General features: G+C 42.0%; 3 protein-coding genes and 1 long non-coding RNA gene across 5 annotated transcripts in view; 2 read left to right on the plus strand and 2 right to left on the minus strand.

Annotated features, from left to right (window-relative positions):
- Positions 1 to 5988: 5988 nt before the first annotated feature.
- On the minus strand, positions 5989 to 7463 carry LOC147246700 (uncharacterized). The gene is made up of 3 exons (XR_015109910.1): positions 6722 to 7463; positions 6511 to 6602; positions 5989 to 6375 (listed from the first exon to the last, which is right to left on the minus strand). It is a non-coding gene; the product is annotated as an uncharacterized LOC147246700 (long non-coding RNA).
- A 2445-nt stretch (positions 7464 to 9908) lies between these two features.
- LOC147246701 (KATNB1-like protein 1) overlaps positions 9909 to 22147 on the plus strand; it is a 38511-nt gene continuing 26272 nt past the window's right edge. The window contains exon 1 of the mRNA XM_086183550.1: positions 9909 to 10037. The gene's annotated coding sequence lies outside the window, so the exon portion shown is untranslated. The remainder of the gene's footprint in view (positions 10038 to 22147) is intronic.
- The window catches only part of LOC147246702 (fibrinogen-like protein 1-like protein), a 41424-nt gene continuing 29232 nt past the window's right edge, over positions 9956 to 22147 (plus strand). The window contains exon 1 of the mRNA XM_086183553.1: positions 9956 to 10037. The gene's annotated coding sequence lies outside the window, so the exon portion shown is untranslated. The remainder of the gene's footprint in view (positions 10038 to 22147) is intronic.
- The window catches only part of acp7 (acid phosphatase 7, tartrate resistant (putative)), a 30857-nt gene continuing 22993 nt past the window's right edge, over positions 14284 to 22147 (minus strand). The window contains exons 18-19 of one of the 2 annotated variants that reach the window (XR_015109908.1): positions 18646 to 18738; positions 14284 to 15048 (exon numbers count right to left, since the gene is read on the minus strand). The gene's annotated coding sequence lies outside the window, so the exon portion shown is untranslated. The remainder of the gene's footprint in view (positions 15049 to 18645; positions 18739 to 22147) is intronic. The other variant, XR_015109909.1, reaches the window with a different exon arrangement.

Below are 22147 nucleotides of genomic sequence, written 5' to 3' on the forward strand. Positions count from 1 at the left end.
ATGAGAATTACGGTTCTTGACTCTCGCTTGTCCATTCAGAGCACTTACTACTTTGTGAGTTCGTATGTGCAACGTAAAAAGTAAATAAAGTTGTAAAACTGCAACATGATACTGCATGGATTTATATGACGCTACTGATGCCATTCACATTTATAGCTTCAGTGGAATGATTAGGAAAAGGCTGGTAGCCTATAATGTAGGTCTGAAACAGCTGGACATGTTGCTACATTGAAAGCAGATGTGGCCTGGAATGTCCACCACATGGAAAAGCTGATTGCGCCTATACCTCAACGCTTATTTAACGCCTAACAGCCAAAAGTCTACCCAACCGAGAGCCACCTCCTGCAACGGTGACTTTTTTGAGATCCTCTGAGCAGGATTTTTAAGTCTTCCCTTATCTCCATGTTACAAAGTCAAAACCAGCAAAAACTAGAATTTCCAACTTCTGTGTGCAACTGCGTTGGGATTTTAGCGCCTCAAATATAATTCCATATGGTGGCTGTCTGCGCTGCAAATTACCTACAGCTAAAAGAATGTCAGGATCGCTGTGAGACGTTTTCAAATCCATTTTTATGGCGCTAATCGCCTTTCCCGCACAGCTGAGTCTATGACACAGTTCTTTAATGGCAAGGAAAACTGTCTGTTTTTCCAAATGACAACATGGAGACACCAAGGGCAATAAACAGAAATGTACACTCAAGTGGAATTCACATGTTAAAGAGCCAACAAGCTTTCTTTATTTTAAGGAAACATGGATGCACTGTATGTGAACCTCCCTGCAGACTGGATTTAATGGAAATGCATGTGGGAGGCATGTGTGTAGGAACAGCCAACACACTGGTGTGGTTTTACAGGGCTATACACCAAGCAGACTGCTCATATATTCAGCTATGATACTATTCAGTCTCTCAGCTCTGCAGCCAGCGTTTCCTCCCTCTAGTGGTGCGAGCAGCTCACATCACTGCAGGTATTTTACACCATAAGCACCTCGCCAGGCTCTAAATGGCAATTGCATCTGGCAGGGCAACAGAACATTTTACCTCGGGCTTAGTAGCCCAACGGAGAGGGATATTTATTGTGATTTGAACATGCAATCATGGAAAACTTGCGAGCATACCTCTGCACAAACCTCTCTGTAGACATTAGACAACCAATTTCCCTCTGCTAAAACACTTAGTGCTGTGATAGCTTCACTGCCTTTGACTTGATCTTGCTCTTGAGACGCACAGAAAGAAGTATCCATACCACAAATGCTGGGTATCAGACAGTTAATGATTTTGACTTGCTTTTGGCCCCAACATCATGTTCATATTTCCAACACAAGTTCTTCAGCACGCCAGAAAAACTCATTGATTGCGGCCGCTGCCTCACTCCGAAATATTCCCAGCCGACTACGACGGTTAACATCTGTGACAATAGCATCTTAGATGACATGACAAAGTGATCTGCGGGCTGTGCAGGGAAGAATAATGCTGTAAACTGATGGTCTTGAGGAGGTTAGAGAATTAGATAATGTCTTCGGAAGCATCCAGCAACATAACTGTGGTGAGTCTGAGAGGCTCATTAATAAGCTTGAAGCCTTCTCCACAGTCAGGTTTGTCTCAAACACGTCATGTCTGAGGCTTAATTACACTTTAATATGCTTGATGTCACCATTCAGGCTCGTTCAAAGAAATAATGTGTTGTTGCTGCTGCTGCTGCTGCTGTCGGGGTTTTTTTTTTTTTGTACACATTTGTAATAATAAGATTTTGATAAAGACTTTGCACGTGGATTCACCTCATAACCGAGTCACACGCGAGCATGGATCGATCTCCATCTGTTGTCTCAATAATATCACACGGATGAATAGCTGATACATGTGCTGATCCAGATCACCGAGAAATGGCTTCGTATTTATCAGTTCTTCCACTCCTGCCTGTGAAAACAACATGTGCTTGACTAATCAGCCCCTTTGGACGGCGACATGTTGTGTTTGCTTCTTGGCATCTTGTGATTTTGTTGTTTGATGCCAGATAAACAGAACGCGGGATGCTTTGCATAAGGCGGCGTTTCAGCTTCTGTCCATCCCTGCTTCAGACATTCCATGCATCTGTACAGCCTTGCATCTATCTGTACATGCGTCTATATATCATCCATCCATCCGTTCATACATCTGGGGATCCATCTGTCTGTCAATGCATCTGTTCTTGCATCAACCCACCCATCCACCCGTCATCCTTCCCATCCAACTGTATAATATATTCTCCACTGAAACGCCATTTTATGATACTGCTTTATCGATTTTGATTGATTTGGTTTTATTATTTATTATTCATTTTAACTTCATATTTCTTAATTTGTTTTATTTGATTTCATAGATCAAATAAAATGTAAAGGTTTTTTTTTTTTAACTTTAAGTTATTAAATGTAATTTGTACTTATTTGATAAAAGAGGCAGCAGAGTTTTTTTTTTTTTTTTGGTGACCTTGTTTCAAAACAGAACCTCGTCAACAGCTGAGTCATGGCTGAAGTATCAGACTGTATATTAAAGATGGACTGACCACAGATGAGCTCACCCAGAGTAGAGTCAACAGATATCAGTTGCTGGCGGACTGGCTGGCTGGCTGGCTGGCTGGCTGGCCCCGACCCCTCCGCGTTCGTGGATGGAACTTCGGCTGAACTGAAAATCAAAGTACATGTCACTATCATTTTTGAAAACCTAACTATATCAAAGAATGATGAACTGGAAGATTTTTTTATTATCGTTTTCATATTTTGAAAAACAACGGCTCCTCCTCCGCATCTCGTCATCCTCCTCCTTCACGTTCCAACGGTCGGTATGATGGCCTCCATGTGGATTTATCAACTAAACGTAAATGAACGCCAGCTTGGGCATTTGCTGAAACAGCTGTTATTGTCTCTATTAGACACACAAATTTAATACAATTAAATAGAAGTCGATTTATGAAGATACTGGAAAGGCCTGGCTGTTTCCACTGTGAGTGTGAACTGTGAGCTGGACGTTCCCCAGAGGATGACGGCATTTATTATATTAACAATAATAGGAAGAGAGGACGGCCATAACCACATCACAATATCACAAAATGTTCCACTCATCATCACTGAATTATTAAAAAGGCCTCGCTGTAAACAGGCGCAACAGGGGAAGTTCATATGAGACAACCTCAGCAGCTTAATTATTCTACACAAGGAGATTTTCCATGGCTTTGCACCATGAAATTGTACTTTTATCGTGCAAGTGCCCTTGGCGCACATTTCCTTTCACAGGGGAGAAGACCAATAATGCGCAGCTTAGCTTAAATTACTCTAATAATGTCTGGAGTAAAATGTTACAAAAAGAATTACTGTAATGTTCCTGTATACCTGGTGTTCTAGGTGTACGAAACTGATGAGTCCTACTGGTTGGTGGTACTATAGATGGCAGCAGAAAGATTTTGAAAAATATTCAATCTTGCGTGGTCTAAACCCATATACGGAGCCTTGAAATACACAGTAGGTGCAGAAACGCAACAGGTTGCATCATCTTAACTCCCCTCATCCAGCTACAGACTCCTGCAAATTCAATTTCCCGTTATAATGCAATATTACTTTTTAATTCAAATCACTCAAAACCAAACTATCGAGTGATTCTGTACAATGTCCTTGATATTTACTATCAAAAAGGAGACAAGAAGATAGCCTGCACGTCAAAGACATCGACTCAAACAGAACAGAACAGTCTCCTCCTCATGATGGCTGGTTTTGCCTGACGACAGGAGAACAGGGCCCGTCCAGGCACAGTAGAGCATAAAATAAATGTGCTGTACATGGTTGGCGGGCTAAAGCTAACGCTGCATCAATGACGGCGTGCATGAGGAACTCAAAATATGAAAATGAACGAAAACATCCATACTCGATTACAAATTGCATCCTGTCATAGAGCTGCAGAGAATATTCTTGCCCATAAAATAAAAGTGTTGGATTACATAAAAATGTCTCTCCCGGCAAGAGTCACTCAATACGCCACATGAAATACTGGCCTTTCAAAGCCAAAGCAAAGTTTAGAATACCTTTAGAAATAACATCCAGTAGCAGAGGGTACGATTCTCAATTTAAAACTGAATTAAGCTACTGTGAAAGACTTGGATTCAACCGACCTCCATAGAGTTTCCAGATTTTCGAAGTTTTAAGAGGTCGTGACCTTATTTGCATCACACCAAACCAGAATTCAGAGGAAAGAGAAATGACTTCATCCGAAGGCGTATGACTGCTGTCTCCAAAAGGAACGAGTGCCACTTCCTTCAAAGCTTTGATAACAAATACCGGAACAAGTCTTAAGTCATGCTTGCCTTGCAGCCCTGGATGGCAATAGAGGCCTATCAGGTGTCCGCTGCGTTGGCCCTGAAATACCTTGGCATGGATTTGCTGCCTAAAGGATGAATTCCAAGGAATTTTATCTCTCCATCACATTTTTGGTGAGGGAAACATCTCAGAATGTTCCCCCCAGATTCAAGATAGCTTTGGTGATCTGCTAGTTTTTTCCTACCGTGTCATTATCTGGCCAAAATTTTTGATCTTTTCTTTGGTTTATGATCTGAAATGAAAAAAACAAAAACAAAAAAACCCGCAGCAAGAAAAACAGATTTCACATAGTTAAAAAAAAAAACCAAAAAAAAAGTAAATTTCAATAAAAACTTAAAAAACACAAGACGTTAGCTCAAGGCAGCACTACAACCAGCTCACATGGCTGTGGAGCCCAGCTGAAACCAGTTTTATTCAACGTGCATAATTTTGATTCGGCGAGCACATTTCTTTCTGTATCGTGGGGAAAGAAGACAGGTTTTGAGGTGAGAAATGACCAAATACCCACCCCTCATCCATTGTCAGCCGGGATAGGCTCCACCCCCCCACGACCCTTAACGGATGAGTGGGGTAGAACATGGATGGACGGACAACTAAAAGATTGATTTTTGTTTAAAAAAAAGAATCCCTTCTCACCTTCACCAACTCTTGAGTTACGTCTCCACCTGATCTGAAAAGAAAGGAATGTTTTCATATCAAGACGGTTTAAAATCGTTTGGAAATCTTTTATATCCCCACAAATACCGGATAGGTTTTCAGTCAGCAAATCTTTTTAAACATTTATTAGCGCGCCACACACTAAGAATTAAAACCCGCACCGTCTTAAAGTCAAGGCGTATCACACCACTGGAATTTATTTTTCCCTTAATGCACACTTCATTTCCATTAATCCATTGTAAAAACCTGCCTTACTTCCATGTGGAACAAAACCTTTGCAGTCTGGTCTAAACGGTGATGAATTAAGGCTGGAATGAACGAGTTCTCTCTTTTTTTTTTATTTGCTCTGCTCCTGTAGATTAATATTCTGACGTAGTTTTCAACTCTGAAACATTTCTTGGGTGGCTGAATGGTATAGTCATCTGGACAAACGGAACAATTATTTGGGTGTCTGTCTGCTCCTGCGGCCTGCGCATAGAAGCAGGTATGACGAAACGGTATCTGTGGCAGGAATGCAGCGGTGAGCCGCAACTATGAATGGAGAGAAGCTTCCTATAAACACAGTTGTACGTTTTAAACAAAGCAGCTTTTACGCTGTACATATCCTGTCCACTTTCTCATGGAGTTTGAATCAACTGTCTGGCTTCAAGACTCTGGCCTGATTCAAAAACAGCAACCTGTCAGTCTTCTAGCCTGAAAAATAGAAAAATAGCATGTATATGCATTAGTCTGAATTTTCAGAATTATTTTTCCAATCAATCATCCGATGCCGCTTTCTTTGTAAGAACGTTTTCTGACGAGACAACATCAGCCACTATGCAAATAGTGTTTAAGGGCCCACCAGAGAGAAGCAGTGAATTACAGCACTTCTCGCTCATTTATCACAGCCTGGGGTTCAAACGTCAGCTCGAGAGACTGTTCTCACTGCGGCCAGGATTCCTCTCCCCGCCAACAAGAACACAGCTGGAGAGGAAAATAAAGCTTCAACATGAAATTTGCTTGATGTTAACATTTTGCTGCATTCACTTCTAAAACGGGCATCTTTTTCTGGGTGGATGCACAAAGTCACGTCCCACCTGGAAAGCTTTACTTCAACAGGATGAATGGATCATTTACACTGAGAGTATTCCGGACTTTAAAAAAAAAAAAAATGCAAATAACAGCCAGAGAAGTGGAAACATAAAGTGGCTGTAATTTGCTCTATTATGTTACATTGAGCAGAATATTATAATATCATGCATTCACTTGACAATTTATTCAGTACAGGGAGATACTGTCATAAAGCGAGGCCTAGCGGCTGGGTAGAGACCAGCAGAGCCAAGGAGCAACTTCAGAACTTGGATTTATTAAATAAACAAGCTGACCAAGGCAGGTTCCTTGGAAGAAAACAGACACAAGAGGCCAGTAAAATTGATGGACTTAAAAAAAGGGAAGATGACACAGAAATACTTAACACCAAAACAGAACGTGGTGGCATTTAGACCCAAAAAAGGTAGAACAACATTATTTACGCTGAGTTGGTGCTCTAAACCTCCTGGGAGTGACACCAGCGTTGCAGCTGGCAGCTGAGAAGGCCTCCATCTTGTTGAAGAATTGTCCGAGCCTATATAAACCAGGTTTTGAGAGACTTTTAGAAAAAGAAACAGGGCTTGTAGAAATTATACTAAATTGAGATCGAGTCATCATTAGCTTGTTTTCTGAAGGTTTTAAATGTGTACATACATACATGTCGTCTGACATCCTCAACGGTCACCTTGTGCTGATGCAGACGACGTCAAAGCACAGTTGCACAGAGCAAACACGTTGTTCAACCTTGAAACCGGCGCACCCTCGTGCAAAGTGCTTTCAGACTGAACGTGCTCCAGATGATCTGACAAGGACTCATACTGGAACCAGAGCTAGAATACAACTTAACTAATCACACAACAAGAAACAGGTGGGAGAACACAAAGGCAGACAAGGAGCTGATTGGAATAAAGGAAACATGGTCGGGCTGATGAGGACTGATTAACTGACAAGACGCAGGTGAAGACTTGAGGTGGAACTTTGAAGAGAGCTGGATCTTGAGGAGATGTTCTTTTCAAAAGAAAAACTTCATGTGCATTTGATGGGTACAACAAGTACTGACTAGCTTTCCAAACCACAGACCTACCACCACGACTTAACCAGGTGCTCTCCAGGGTCTCTCGTACTCTGGTAAATAACATTTGCTGCCTATTCCACCGCTCGCTGTGTGTGAGAGATGTAGATTTCAGGACAAACAGGGTAACGTGCGGCAAAACCAAACATGAGTCAGTTCCTGTTTATATCAGGGCGCCGCTCAAAGAACTGGATGGTTCGCGAAGGTAAAATCAGTCGCGAAAAGACAATGAACTGGCAGGGAATAAAGCAAGACATGACGGAAGTACATTTAAAAGAACAACAAACAAGTTATACAAGGAACAAAAATTAAAGTCATAAAAGCAAATTAGCCCAGAACTAAAAAAAACAAACAGTCCAAACGGGACTGTGACGGACGCATCGAAGATGAGGTACAGGAACCAATTTCCTAAAAGTTTTATGTTATCCGGATGTGATGACAGCAGTGAGAATGAACAAAAACAGAGCCCTGAAAGAACCTAAGGTGCATAATTTAGGGTAAAAAAAACCAACCCTCTATGGTCTGTGTAGCACAGTTCAAGAGACCCAGGATTATACAGACATTTTGAACATAGCAACTCTAAAGGAAGAATCTGGTTTTATTTACTCTTCCATCGAGTTCTTCTAATAATCGTATTGGAGAAATTGTTTCATCGTGACCGTATCAAGCATTCAAATGAAGAATTCCTCCCTCTGACTCTTCGCCACCATGCAAATGATAACAATCCTGTTAACACAACAGAGCAGAACACTTTGAACTTTTGGCAATCGCTCACTCAGGAGATTTAAAATGTGACTGAACTCAAAGGGAACCGGTTCCAGTAATCAATAAAATAATAATAACAAAGGCCCAGCCGCCGCACTCTCCCGCTCATTAAACATTTGCACTTCCTTTGGCAAATTCCAAGCTCGAGACTCGTCCAATAACAAGATGAAACCTGATTTTATTGAAACATGCTATTGTGAAATTACATCCTGACAGGAACTGAATCAAACATTTGCGTTCCATATCTCCGTGGACCCCTGTGCTCGTTAAAGATTTTCCACAAATTGACACACTGCAAATTTCCCAAACGATTGGATCGCTTCAGGTTGTCTGTTACTCATAACGCCTTTATGGAGTTCTTCAAGCTCTCTCTCTCTCTTTCCTGGTGTGTGTAGATTTGTGTCGTGTGTGTGTGAGTGTGTGTGTGCATCTCAAATTATAATCATCCCAGACATTTTTTTTCTTCATTTTTTTGAATCTTAAGTGGTGTCGATGGTCAATCTGGATATGTAAATATCCCTCAAACATACCAACAAGTATGATTATGCTAGTATAAAGCACTGTGTATTTCCTCTCTCTAATGTACTGCAAATGTCTCAGTACCAGTTTCTGCGCTGAGAGACGTCATGTTATATCTAATCTTATAAACAAATGTACATAGATACCTGAATAGCTGTGGAGAGCAGTTCATGAGCGGAGGACTTTCTTCAGTCTCCGTCACTGCATAGCAACCGTGTTTACTCATGCCGAACAACACAGGTTCCCAAAGGCCGAACTGCTACAAGGAATCTGTGTTACTCCTTGGCTGTGTGTACTTATATGGCTAACTTGTTGCAGATGTATGATAAGAAATACAATTGTGTCCAGAAAACAGGTCCTTTTTTTCACACATTCCTCTCGCCGGTGCCGAACAATAAAACCACCAATTAAAAAAAAAAAAAAATTTTTAAAAGGGGAAAAATGTTGTCTCCTCCTCAGGTCCTTTTTAAAATTCTTTTTTTTTTCTTCAAATTCATGTTTGTACAATGACAAATCACGCTGCCTCTCCAGATATAATAAATAACTCTGAGACCCAGACATACCAAATGTTGGGTATCAATCAAAGTGGTTGTAAGGATACCACAAAAAAATACAAACACACAAAAAAAAAAACCCTATACATAATGAAAACCTGCCGTTTATTTTCAATAACCTCTGACTCATTCCGATTACAGTAAAAGCATCATCAGATAATCACAATCCAAATGGGCTCCACAGACATTACGGGCAGAGTGGAAAAGCTTGATTTGACTCAGTTGGAGAAGTCAATCCACTGATCCTTGACTGCAAACGCCACGTCTTCACTACTGGCATCCATTTCACATCCCACAGACTTCTACGTGTGTTTATGCCCCTTCACAGACAAATTAAGGGCGATGCGTTGAAGGAAAAACCTGATTGAGGATGAGAATGCCCCCGTCCACAGGGCGCGAGGGGTCACCGAGGAGTGCGATGAGTTAAAATGATGAGATGTGGCCTTTCACAGTCACTCGATCTCAACCAAATAAACCAGCGAAGGAAGATTTGGGAGCGATGTTAGAGAGCGCTGTCCACCAGCATCATCCCAGCTCCAAATATGGGAATATCTGTTGGAAGAACGATCTCTTCAGTAAACTTCCAGAGACTTCTGGTGGCTTGCGGTGGCCCAAACTCTTCTGAGACAATTATGCTGTTTTTTTTTCCTGTAATTTGTCACCCATCTGCATATGCATTTGAATGATTATCCTTTTGTTTGATTTGGTTACACAGCTATAATCATTCACTTTCAATAAAGGCTTGTTTGTTCTTTTCTGGACTAACAAACAGCAGATTGTTTCCTTTCGTATTGTGGTGGTACCACCAGTCATACCAGACATTCCATCCACCTCCATTGACAAATCCTGCACGGCTAAAAGCTAAGCCTTTAGCATACACACACTCTCACTGCCAAGTGTGTTGCGTAACTGAAATCTGCTGTTTTTGGACCTCAGCAGTGGCGATCCCTGTCGCCTGCGGGACACAATATGAGGACAACGGCTGCCATATAAGGACAAAGCCACAGTGTCATCGCAGAACTTCCCAAATTCTTCCAAAAACACGCTCCCAGGCAGAGTGGTATGTACATGGAACAAATGATGACTTCCACTCTTCAGCTTTCTTTCATCTGAGCTGGCATGTGTGTGTGTGTGTGTGTGTGTGTCTGTCTGTCTGTGTGCTGTTTGTCCCTTTTTGCAGCAATTTTCTTGCATGTGTTTGGCAGAGGGAAGTGTACACATGATCCATAGTTTGTCCCTGTGAGCCTCTGAGGGCTACAAGCCTGCAGTTTGTTTATCTTCAAAGGTTCTTTCCAATGCAGTCACAGCTGAAGTCATGAGATTTTTTCTCTATGAATCCATTGATTAATTGTTGTTCAAGCAGAATCCTTTCCCCTGTGGTAGCAGGAGACGTGCTGCTGAACTCTGATGATGATTAAATCTGAGTGTTTCATATTCATCCACCTCCCCGGTAGTGGGAAGAGTCAAACTATAATCAACATCTCTCTTTATTTATAGTGAGCCACAGTGAGGAAAGCCCAGTGTTATCATTTGGCTTCATCTTCAAAGACACACACACACACACACACACACATCTCACAGACTCGCTGCGGTGACTCGCCCCATTAGAGATGTGAAATAAAACATCTGGGAGGAACACAATTGCAGTGAAATGCATCGTCAGATGGCCTATAATGCCAGCAGCATCTCAGAGTGTAGCTTCCCAACAGTACTGTGTCCCGTATGTATCGGTACTTATGAAATACCTATACTTTTCTACTGCTTTTCTACTGTATTCAGTAAGTACTGCTCAGGGTACAGTGGCTCTCTTTATCGCGCTTTATGAACGTAAAGGCATTCGTCTGCCTGACACCAGTAATATTTACACGGTTAGAAAGGGAGAGCAGTGTAAACTTCATAATCCGGCCCGCCTGCTGTTGTCACTCTGTATTTACTGTAGAAGTTCTCTTACAAGCACCCATTTGGAATCTTGAACTGAGCAGCAATGTCTTCCAGCTGAAAGTCTTTATGTTCATAAAAATGTTCTTGACTTGTTTTTATTCCAAATAATACCATAAAGTACAAGAATACTTTTGTAATAAATCCCCGGTGTGAGTGTGTGTGTGTGAGAGAGAGAGAGAGATTGTGCGCGTGCCCTTGTCTGTCAAAGCCACAAACGTGAAAAACGACCTCATTAAAACAAAACGTTTAAAAAAAACCAAAAAAAAACCCCAGATATTGTACTTTGTTTACTACAAACTCAACAACTAGGAAAATCAATATACTGTAATTTGGTACCACCGGTGGGTACTTGCAAAATACAGTCCAATTTGTTCTTCTTTTGCTTTACATAACTCATTGTTCTGTTGTACCTACGTTTAAATGTAGGCTGTAATATAAAGTTTCACTGTAAGGTCTAAAAACACTGAAATCTTGAGTAAGAGAGAGAGGGAGTGTGTGTGTGTGTGTGTGTATGCGGTGTCTGTGAGGTGTGCCAGAGGTCATGACTTTAATTGGTTTCAGCTGCTGTCAACACCAGTGGATCTCACTCCTACTATCTGTGGCGTGACTGGGAACTGACTAACCTCTGAGATGCTACATTAAAGCTAAACTACTCTAGTTTCCTCACACCCTTGTTTTTGTACTTATGAGTCGACTTTCATGAGGCCTTGTTCTGATGTACTTTGGTGAATACAAGTATGCACTGACCTGAGGTTATTATTGCTCTTATTATTATTAACCATAAGTCAGAAAGGAGCTCTGACATGCCATTGCAGAAAAGGCACACACGTGAATTAGTAACACCGATGATGGCTGCATTCTATTTCATTCAGCCTGTTCCAGTTTTATATGGTAGCGTGCACGCGAGGTTACTTTTTGGGACACTAAGTGGAACTGGGAGCCACAAGACAAATCAACACGTCTGTCCTGTTTATTTTTAATTTTTGTAAAAGTTCACCACGGAATATTAGTGCTGGATGGACATAGACCTGCTGGCAAACATGAATAATGGCTTTGTTGAGCCTTCATGCTGTATTTTTTGGCACTGTTTAATTAAATTTCACGGGGCCTAGGAGGAAATCCTTCGACTAAGTACAAAACTTGTAATGAATACCTCCACGTTTCCTGCAGTTTGCCTCCTTGATGAGAGTTACGAAGGAGGTCCATACCACTGCGTTTGGAAAATATGAAGCTACCGGCAGCTGCTAGTTACCTTAACATGCTTGAAGGGGGGCGCCCACATAGTGCAGTGGTCTATTGTGTCGTCTGCCAGCATGGGGTCCACTGGTTCAGTTCCCCCAGATGAGAGAATGTTTCCCTGTTGTTGCACTAGCGCCTCCTCAGGTGGGTCCAGGCACCTGATCAGGAAATAGCGTGATCCTTCCTCTTCGCCATCAGGTGAAAGGATGCAAACAGCAACTCCTCGTGAGATGCAGGGAGCCGTCCAGGGTGCTCCCCAGAGTGGAAGAAGGGGGGCGGAGCAAAGGTCAGAACAGCCTGGTAGGGTGAATTGACAATTTATGATTAGGAGGAGGAAATGGCTAGAAAAGGCCCAAAAGAGCAAAGACCTATAGCGACGTGTTACGGGGACGCGCTGAACTTGCCTACTTGTCCCAGGAGCCGTGACCACTCGGAGCAAATCCATCTACAAAAAAAATGTGAGCAATGTACAAATTAAGAAGATGTCCTGCAGTCTGTTCCATGTCAGCTGTCAGTTCGACAGGGTATCAGATGTACTTTTTTGTGGAAACTTTTACTTTTTGGTGTTCAGCTCCTTGAAATGCAAGTACACTGTTGGAAAATGATATTTTATCATGACACTTGGCCAAAGTTCAGACAAGATCATTGCTTGGATTAAATTGTTGAATGGGACTCAAACGTGTGATGTTTGTTGTTGGACCCAATCTGACCCGAATACTTTCTCCTGCTTCAACAACAAACCAACGTGCCGACGTTGTTGATGCGGGGAACTCGGTCCCCACCACCAGGTTTCATGTCGTGCCACCATCTCGTATTGCTGCGAGGTCCTGGTCTCTTCACGTATTTTCTGTTTGGTCGGCTGGGGTTGAAACTCTGCCTTCGTGGTGAGGTTGTTTGGTAATCAGTGAAGACTTCCGACAGAAATGAGATGTCACGACTAAATCTAACCAAGATAAACATTTCCCAAATGGACTGAAAGAACGAGAAAATCAACCCCGAAGGTAAAGGCGACAACCTTTATTCGGTTAATCCCTCAAATAACCATGAGAGCAATCACCAAATGATGTTTATAAACCAAATGATTACATTGCCACGGTGCCAGAGGGCTCAAACTGTTGTAGCAGGTTTAAATTGTTTAGTGAAGTGTTACGTTGGCGGCCGTCTTTCTCTGCTTGAGCTGTCTGGGTCTGCTCTTTGTCTGTTCCCCCATTTCCTTCTCTCTCGCTCGCCTTTCCCTGCTGAGGTAAAAATGAGTCACTGAGTCAGCAGCTGCTCTCCGTCATCCACGATATCACCCAGGATTCCACAGGAAACCAGCTGCTGGATCGTTGCAATCTGACAACATCACTTCCCCTTTGCCCTTTTAAGGACATAGTCTTTGCCGACAAAAAAAAAAGCTTGTAATAATGAAATATTTCAATCTGTAATGTTTGCTTTCATTGCTCTTTGTTTAAACTAATTCCGTGTTCAAACCTACAAAACAATTTTAACGACTCCTCTCAAAAGTTTGTTTTCCTTGTAAAAACATCTGAACATCAGGGGTCACCTACCTCAGCAGGTGACAGGTGCTACCAGCAGGGCGGGGGTTAAAATAATACACTCAGAACAAGCAAAAACTCCTAAAGACCTTCAAACATGATGGCACCACGAGTTACCCTGCTTATATATTAGGCAAACTGTATTCCTCAGGATTCAGGTTACTCTTCTATAATATTCTAAATCCAAAATGATATTAAACCCAAGAGCTGTTTAATGCGGGGAAAGGAAGGTTTTGTCTTTCTCAAGGGAAATAAAACGTGAACTATTACTACTGGAGCCAGCTACTAACTGTGCAGAATTAGAAGGCAACACAAAAAAATCCCAGCTGGCTTGTTTTTTCTTGATTTTCTACAACAAAACGACACTGTAAGCGTTTAAGTTTAAATTGCTTTTAGTTGGTAAATGTAGAAAAAGGTAATGTTAGCTGTATTTGATAAAAGCCAAACACATCGGGGCTTAGGAAACTAGAAGTACTGCACTGAGGTCGTAGGTTCCTGCGTGGGTTCTTTGTGGTACTCCAGCTTCCTCCCACAGTCCAAAGACATCAAGAGAGGACGAGGCTGATTGATACTCTAAATTGACTGTAGGTGTGACTGTGAGTGTGAATGGTTGTCTGTCTCTATGTGTTGGCCCTGTGATGGACTGGTGACCTGACCAGGGTGAACCCCGCCTCTCACCTGAAGGCTGCTGAGATAGGCTCCACCCCCCCGCAAACCCTTACCAGGATAAGTGGTAGAAAATGGATGGATGGATGGATGGACAGGACAGATATTGCGTATATGTGAGGTGACAGTGACCTTTGACCATCTAAATCTTTCCAGTTCATCCTTGAGTCCCAGTGGAGATTTCGTTCTCCAAATATTTAAGGATTCCTGCAATATGGTGTTAACATGACTTGAAAACCTGAAAATAGGACGTCTCCAGAGAGATGAAAAACTTTCATCTGATGTTGTTGTTATTATTTTAGACAAGGAACATATTTGCCATATTGAAACAAGACACGCTGTGTCAAGCTGGATACTTGTAGTCCACTCTGTACATTTACTTGCAAGGTAATTGAATTTTGACAGGGCAGGGTTGTTCACATCACACGCAGCAGCAGTACATTTCCCTAGAATAATGAATGCAACGTGCTAAATAAATGCAAAACACATACTGATGGCTCATATCTGGATACATTCAGTAATAAAACACACATTGTGTCAATGATGGACGTTTGTAACTTACATTTGTATGCTCACTGCTCCAACCGTTCCAACAGATTCCCAAAACTGCGATTCACATAAGTTTGAAATTCAGATCGCGGCCTCTTCCCTTCTCTTGCATAACCAGTTTGCTGAATCTGTGGAACACTGTGAGCAGACCATCAAGTTACTCAGAGTACTACCTGTTCAGATATTTGTATGTATAAGACTGGAACCAGCAAGCTGAGCCAGAGCAACGTGACAGCGGCGAATATGACGTGGTGTATGATCCACCATTTTTGTTTAGGGTGTTAACATTTTCTTACTAAACCAAGGCAGAGACTGGAGCTTGAAATGTGCAGGCAACCTGCTAGTGGTCAGGTTGTTTTACCATCATAGCTGGAACAAAAATGAATCATCATCATCATCATCATCATCATCATCATCAAAACAAAAGGGGGGGCGTCCGTTTCTGTCAAGGCTGCGCTTACGGATGAGTGAAGCCCTGCATGGGATGTTTGAACTCCGGTGTTTAGTTTTCCCATTCCACAGGCTGAGAAGACAGACAGCTCTCTGTCTTGGTCCAGCTCATCTTCCTTCCTCAGAGAGGAGGGGTGTCATGTGTGCTGCTTATTTGAGTAGAAGCTCCTGCTTCTCCTGTCCCTCCTGTTCTGACCATGGCGGTGCAGATGAGAGCTGGATCTGTCACTGCCCACTGACAGTTTACTCTCCGACAGCTCATTCTGCCTGATGTTTATCCGCAGAGCTGAATGGAAAATACAGCTTTCGTTCTCCCTCCCATCGTTTCACCTGTTTGGTTTTCCAGGTGGAGTAGCGTTGGACCTACCCGAAGCCCTTTCTCCACTTCATCTCTTGAGGTTTATCGCTCCACCTCATCTGTGCTTGGTTAAAAAGAAATAACAAAAGGAGTGGAAAGAACCAAATGTGTTTTAACTTTTGGAGAATAGGAGATAAAATCTTGCATTGCGTATAAATTGTTGCTTGGAGCCTCTCGCTTTAAAAAGTCTAGCTCTATTGACGTTGGCAAGCTGTCGATGTTTTAGAGTACAGGGCACCATTGTTTTCATCTCAATAGGCTGGCCGGGCCAAGTCGCCTCTAGCAGATACTCACTGATCCAAAATATTAACTTGGAGGATGATGGGGATAGTAACTGAAGTCAGTCTTTGAAGGAATTAGTCTCTAATGACCAGAGCTTTACAAAATTAACTCATTAATTGAAGCATGCACTTCCAAAGAGTTAGCGTTATTATTTTAATGCAAAAATATAGAGCGAATGTTTACACCGTCGACTTACGACCGAAGTCCAAAACTTCAATGAAGTCAAACCCTGTCTTTGATCAGCAACAACAAAAGCGACTGAATGTATTTCCACTCCGTATTTATTGATGTAGCTGGTCCACGTGCTACTGTGTAACTTTACTTCATTACTATTAGTCTTGCGGTTCACCGTCTCAGAGAAGTATTGAGTTACTGCTAAAGCAAGCTGAACATTTCCTCCAGCTGCTGCGATGAATTGAAAACATTCCAGCCGTAATTCATAGAGGGGATTTAACTGCTAATCACTCAAAGGGAAACAAGTTCCATTTCAGTAGAGGTATTGATTATTGGTCAAAAGTACTGCTACAAAACAACATTTTTTAGCATTTTTCTTTGACAGTTTAGCTGCACTGTGAGTACATACAAGAGCCAGATGGTGCATTATCGGTCAACCCAGGAGGTTTGCGCCATTCCCTTGACTAAAAGAATATTCCAGAATATGAGCTTTGTGGCAAACAAATATTTTATGACAAATAGTTTAGTTCAGCAGAATAATCCTTCAAAAAAAACAACAAATACTCGTATGATTTTTGTCGTATAAATACACTCACAAGAGGTACTGTGCAAAGCTAAAGTTATGCCACGAATGAGCATCAACACAACTGGTTTAGCGTTTCCTCTCATTTCAGCGTGCTGACACCTAATGTCACCCTCCGTAGTCCTATTAGCACCTTCACATTTCACATAAAAACTAGTACATTTGTATTTTGTAAAACAAACTATTGGAATATCCGACGCTTGTGTTAACCACAGACCTTAAATTCAAGCATTTAACCAAAAACCCCATTCAAGAAACCAATAAGCGTAGATGTTGCTAGCTTATACTTATGCCAATGTATTTCCGGGTTTACGAATCATTTCTGTGCAACTTCATCAGTTCAGTTGCTCTCGGGGTGTCTGCTTTCATAATCCCAACACTGAAATCCCAAGTATTACAATAACTGACTTCATGAAGTTGCTACTCTCATGTAATTCACCTCCAAGGAGCAAATATAAGTACTCAGCCCAGTCGCTTTAATCCAAATCAGAAAGTGATCCTGACTAATTTCCAGAGAGCAATAAACTATACATGAACGCCGCTCTCTGGAATTCAGTCAGGATTACTTTTTTGAGTTTTTTCAGGTTGGACTGGATATCACACAAGATTAGGAAAACCTTGAAGCTGCTTAGTAATTACAGAGGACAACGATGTTAAATATGATCTGGGTTGAGTTCAGAGCATGTTCCGTCTGAACGCGCTCAACTCTGATCCTTGAACACGTGAGGATCATTTCAGTACTGACTTTGACTGCTCGGTTGATTTTAAGTTCCTGATGATCTTGATATTATTGTTGGAGTTTGACTAGCACTAGACAGAGGAGCTGCATGAGCTATAGTTGATGTTAAAGGGGACTTTTTCTGGTTCTTCTGGGACCCAGAGCCTGGAGACCCCTCCCTGCATGTGGGCTGCTCTTGGCTCAGAAGCCAACATGACACCATGAGTCTACTGGCCAGACTAACTCCCTCTCTCATTTGAGTTCAGTGACATCTTTTTTTTTTCTTTCATAGATTAGTATTTTGTGTGAAACTGGTGAGAAAGAAATTAGTTCAAGGCCCACCAGGAAAAAAAAAACAACAGGAAATGGTTTGGGTTTTTTTTTTTATGGCGTCTCGTTGGAAACTCAGAGCAAAGTATTGGACTGTGCATTCAGAAGTCATTTAAACCTTCTCTCACCCTGGGTCTGTTCCGTCCAGGGATCACCTCACAGCCCATTTAAATATGCTGCAGTGGCTCGTCCAACAAGATCGGTGGAGAGCCGAACTGACAACGGCTGCGCTGCGGAGCCGGTCTTGCATAATCACTGTCAGTTACCGCTCAACCTGAATCGAGACTAGCATAACAAAATCCCTCAGGGCAGCAGAGAACGTCTAAACATCTGCAGCCCCGCTCCTCTCTACCCATCATCCCAGAAAATATGACGAATATCGGAAACCCCTCCGCTGAAAACACCTTCGCCCCATCATCTGGTCCTCTTTAACGCCCAGCGGTGGACCCTCCCATTTGGGCTCCATCCTTGTGTGATACTTCAGCTGGACTTGGCAATTTATGGATTTTTATTTTTTTTATTTTTTATTGTTGGACCAGTTTGAAGGAATTTCACTGGGTCTTTTTTTTTTTTTTTTTTTTGACTGCCACCTCATGAAAGAGTCAGTTCTTCACTTTCCAAAAGCAACAATCTGCACGTGTTGATTCTCATTGGATCTGACAGAGCTGTGTGATTTAGGAGCTCTCTTGGTTCAGTATTGATTAGTCCAGTATATGGAATCAATAAGTAGAAAAGGGCAACCAATCATTTTATTTGGAAAAATGCAAATCAGGTTACTTCCACTGCCATCTGTTTGTCATTTCTTACACATGCAAGCCTGGAGAGTGTATATCCACATACCATAGGAATATAAAGTCCCACGTCTGACTATCGAGGAGTGCATGTCCACTCTGGCAGCGGGTCAAATGTCCAGATAGCATCCACAGGGGACGGCTGTGGGAGTGAGAGACGGACATGAGGAGGCAGGGAAGAGGGCTTTGACTCATGCAGTTTAAAGGGGTGAGTCACACCTCTCTGACTGACTGCTGTTTGAATCTGTCACAGCCGTGGAAATGGCTGGAATCTAAACCCCGACTGGAAAGACACTCCACATCTGTACACTTGACAGGACACACTCATTAAATCAAAAATCACATGTTCATGCACAGGAATAAGCACGTTTAAAAAAAAAGAAAGAAAGAAAGTTGATTTCTCGTGGGTGGTCATTTTGAAATGCATTGAATTAGGAAATAGTGCTTTATAACTTAATAAATGAAGACTATTTGACTCCTTACATCACACTTTCCTTTACGTTCATGGATGTGTGTGTGAGCGTTCTGCAGCTTTGTTCTACAGAGAGGGGAACGGTGTCGAAAATATCTCAGTCTACGATAGTTTACATACCACAGAAGAGACGGATCATGTGGACACAGTGCAAAGACGGGAAGTACTAAACCAAACACGAGAGAAAAATCTCACCTTAATGCTAAGCCCATAGTTGACCTCATGCCAGTTTCTGCTAGGGACAGACACTGAGGGGATTGGAGAGATAAAAACGATGAGCTCCTGGCGCTGTTTATTTCTCCCACCACCTCCCGCAGACCGGGGGAATTTCCCTCCAAGATATATATTGTGGTCTTCGGTTTAGTTTATAGTTCTTCACAATAACCAGATGCTCAGAAGTGAAGACAGACCTCAAATCATGAAACTTAAAGGAACGTGATGCAGACTACTGTGTCTGGGACAAACGCGGCGATTGGGATCAAGCCAAACAGGTTTCCGCAGAGAAAGGGAAACAGTTTCATACTCTTTATGATGTTCTTTGGACGGAGACAGCAGTGGCCACGGTGTTCCTCTCCAGAAATATTAATCTTGTTTTCGTATAGGTGGAAATTTGGATGTCTGGGAGGTCTTAAATCATTACATACTTCCTCTTTTCAGCAGACTCACGTTTTCTCTTCTAATTCTGCCATCATGCTTTGATCACACAAGCCCTAAAAGTAAATCACGATATTTTTTGCTCCTTGGTTTTTGGTTAAGTCTAACTGCTTTCACTTGAGCCGCATCCAGATGCAGCACACGGCTCGAGCTGCCCACAAACCAACTGGTGGACACAGTGGACACTGGTTTCTCCCACAAAATGACAGAATCTGTTGTTTTAGGAGGTATCCCAAAAACAGATTTTAAAAAACTTTGTAGCCTAGTAATTATCGAGGCAGCGAAGGAGAAATTCAGGTGACATCATTGTGGACCAACCGGATCTGTGTAGGGATGAGATCACATTGGATAGATCACCAAAATATCAAACTTAGGGGATAATTTTACTCTTCAGGGCAGAATAGAATTTTATTAAACCATGTCTGTCCCGTAACCTCCATCACAGACCTGAAATTTACCCTGACCCTAACCACATTCCCCAAACCACACCATACTTTTCAGGCAATTTTGACATCCTGCTAATAGGTGTGTCCATTCAGGAAACACTCGTGTGGGTCATTCTGGAATGCAGGGACCCATTTTCTATTTTGTCATTTCATTTAGTTGTAGTGGAGCAGCTAAAGTGCCAGATATTTCCCACAGGAGTTGGTAGGGACCAAAACAGAGCTAAAACAGAGAATTCTTGGCAGTACGAAGCAGATACTGTTTCACAGATGTTCAGATTACAGATGTCTAGGAATTGGAGATTTAATATCTTTTCGTTTGAAAAAAAAGTAACTCATTATTGGAAAATTCTTTCTCGGAGAAATAACACGCTTCTATGCACGTTCTACGGTCAAGCTCTCTCATAAACAGACGTTTAGGATTTTGTATCAAATACGAACACGGCATAAATGCTGTTTATTTTTATCTTAGAGTCGGTACATCCAGGAGCAGAGATTCCATTCGGGCTACTTTTATACCGAGTTGAAGCTAGAAGACGATTTCATTTTTTTAAAATTTCGTAACTGTATACAGTGAATGTGTACTGAGGGCAGCGAGCAAATGAGGGGGCTCTTCAGTGTTTTTGTCTCTTGAGCTTCCTCTTTGCTTTGGCTGGGTCCACGTTAGCGGGATCAAGGCTTGACAGCAGATCAAGTCTCTATCAGATAAAAGAGAGTCCTCCACAGGCGACGGTGGGAGGGAAGAGAAAAATTACCTTGGGTCCTTGGGTATGAGCTTCAACCAAGGCTTTTTGGATTTTTAGAAATATCATTAAAATGAAAAATTAACTAAATTAAGATGTGAAGGTCTCAATAATTGCAGCAGTGTCTTTCTTTTACGTTCAAAAAGGATGGATCTCCATCTTTACAGAGGAGGGGAGCAGAGAGGGGCAGCACTCACAAGACACTCCCCACTGCTGTTTTCTCAACGAACACATGCTCTTCTTCTGCTGGTCAGCACGTGTCAAGCACGTGTGTACGGCTCATGGGTTTTTGGGGGAGGGAATAAATCAAATCAGCAAAAATTTACTTCAAAATTTGTGTTATTGTATTTACGCTACAAAAACACCACCCAACTTTCAAGTCTGCACTGTTGAACGTCCACACACTTCTGTCAAATTGAGATGACATTAGTGCAAATGGAAGGACACGTTTGGGTTGGCAGTGAAAACACAGCAGACTGCCGCAGTGCTGTATATTCCATATTCTGTTGGTTTAGGTTTAGTGGGAGGACAAATATTGAAGTCAGATTTAGAATAAATTTTGTGCTCCTCATTTCGCTGGAGCCTCCATAAAGAGATGGCGACCACAACATCCCTCCCTTCTTTCTCTGCAGCTGTAGCTCCCTCTCTCAGCCACAGCACACCAGCCTCAATAGACATCTCGTATGACTGCTGTCAGCATGGTCATTAAGTCTTTCAGTCTGGGTATGTTTAAACAAGCTCCTCCAGCAGCCAGTGGCCACACAAAACCAAATCCCAGCCACGGGATGATTTGCTTCTCTCTGCCCAAATTCATGCCTTGGTCCATTTAATGGGTGGTCAAACATACTTATTGTAAGGTAGAACAAACACTCCAAGTCATGTTTGTGTTATCTTCCTTGGCTGCCTCTGATGAAAGAGTACAAAAACTACAACCACCTGTTTCTGTTATCACCTCAGAAGAATGTAATACACTGGCAGAGTAGCTAGTGTTTGCTTTAGTGGATTCACTTACAATTACAAATGATATAATCCTTAATTTAACAAGACTGAGAGTCTGTAACCATGCCAACAGCCCTGGGAGTCTGTAATCATCATAGTGGCCTTGAGCTAAACATCAGCATCATAATTACACACTGATGTTTAGCAAGTATAATGTTTACCATATTAAGCGTCTTTGTGTGTTAGCATGCTGACATTTGAGAGTAATAAACAAAGGGGAGCTGGTAACAGGTCAAGTAT

The sequence above is a fragment of the Aulostomus chinensis genome, chromosome 17 (assembly GCF_037954235.1).
Source record: "Aulostomus chinensis isolate RoL2024-O1b breed Wild chromosome 17, RoL_Achi_v1.0, whole genome shotgun sequence".
NCBI lineage: Eukaryota > Metazoa > Chordata > Actinopteri > Syngnathiformes > Aulostomidae > Aulostomus > Aulostomus chinensis.